The sequence below is a fragment of the Cynara cardunculus genome, assembly GCF_001531365.2.
Source record: "Cynara cardunculus var. scolymus isolate 2C chromosome LG 6, CcrdV1, whole genome shotgun sequence".
NCBI classification, from domain to species: Eukaryota; Viridiplantae; Streptophyta; class Magnoliopsida; order Asterales; family Asteraceae; genus Cynara; species Cynara cardunculus.
Genome location: NC_037533.1, coordinates 5,298,872 through 5,300,731, shown reverse-complemented (window position 1 = coordinate 5,300,731; position 1,860 = coordinate 5,298,872).

Here is a 1,860-nt window from a genome sequence, read left to right as displayed (position 1 = left end):
TTTTTCTCTTTTTTTATAACTATTTGGATTTGTTGAGGATCAATTTTTTGTTTTGATTAGTGTATGTGTCATTTGTGAGCGGGTGTCAATGTGGCCAAGTTCACTATTGTGGCAAGCAACAATTATGAAATTTTTTGCAGTAGATTTGTTTCCAATTTTGTGAAATGAGGTGCAGATTTTAGTTTTGGTCAACCCTAGGATTTTYATGAGAGTGAAGAAAAAAGATAAGAAAAAGATCAATAAAAAATGAGGAAGAAGACAACCTATGTAATGTCTCTTTCTCCCTTCTCAAGTCCCTTCAAAGGAGATCAAGATAAAACAAGGAAGAAGTCAACCTTTGTAATGTCTCTTTCTCCACTCTCTTATCTCTCCCAATCACTGTCCTTCTTAACCTATATACAGGAGCCTGGGAATTCATCTTAACACACCTTGAACTCCAACAAAATAGAAGCTTAAGGCTTAGTTCATTTCATTTCCTTAGTTTAGTTGTAATTTATTTTTTGCATTTCAGTTCTGTTCCCCACTGTGGCGACACTGTGGCCACAATGACGAATTTTAATTCAATGCAATTTAACTTTGAGTACTTCTTTTCTTCTTTTATGTATTCTCCTTTAACTGGAAAATCCAATTTGGGCATCGTTGTATGCCAAACTTAAGAGGTAAAATATAATAGAGATAACTTTTCGGTTTAGTCATTCAAGTTGAAGTTCTAACTCAAGATRGACAAGATGATCACTTGTATGTGTTAATATTAGATCTTTGGCATAGATATGTGCGGATTCGAAATACATCTTGAGTGAYGCAAGGAKGTTTGAGAAAATATTCAATAATCACATAGAGATATGGGTTGTTGCATAGTCKTTACTAATGTATAGATGTCGGTAGAGCTGGTGTGTCATAGAGATATAYGTATCTCTCCGTATTGGTGGAATTAAGATACTTGATATCCACTTAGTAAGGTTGGCAAACCGAAAGTTAGYAGTTCTAGCCACTTGGTGGCGAGACCGTGGCCACTTTCCGCGATGGAGCTTCGAGAGAAGGAAATCGTGTGGTTATTTTGTGACTGGTTTTGTCAACCATTTTATTACTATAATACTCTTAGGAAAATCTTGCACCTYTACCCACTTTCTATTACTTGTTATCAATTTATCTATATATTCCAAATTCGCTCAAAATATTTCTTCTTCTCTAATTGAAATTTGTGTATTCTCGACTTGGTACTCAAAACTTTGAAGTCCAATCCTTATGGATACGATCTTAGTACAATRCCATTTATATCACTTGAAAGCGATCATAGTAGTTGGTGTGCACTTACGTGCTAGTGTGCCACATTTGTGGGTATATACAATTGCTATCAAGTTTTTGGGATTGTTGACGGGATATTTAGTCTTTTGGGATAAAACAAAATTGTCTTCTCATCTTATGTCCTTAGATTTTTAGTCCCATAGTTTAAATAATGTTTCCACTAATAGTATATTTGTAGAACTAAGCAACCATTTCCCCGGTGTCAGTATTAATTAAAGTTTGGAACTTCAAAAATGGCATGGGCCAKCTTTGTAAATATTTARCCGATACAATCTTCTYTTGTTACTTTATCCAAACCTCTTTTTTAATGGTCGCTCTACAATGAGTACATTGTGTATCTTAAGTTTGAGGGAGGAAACACGTGTTATACAAAAGTGTAATCCATCAAAAAWTTGGATGGGCCAAATGTGCCAATTATATCATCATTGTCCACCGATAGTGAGAAAAGAAAATTATGAATTTGGGTTGGAGTCATATAGATAGTTGAGTTTGACATATGAGACTAAAAGGCTTAAAATACGCTTCAAGTTCCCAAAAGAAATTTTATTATGTGTA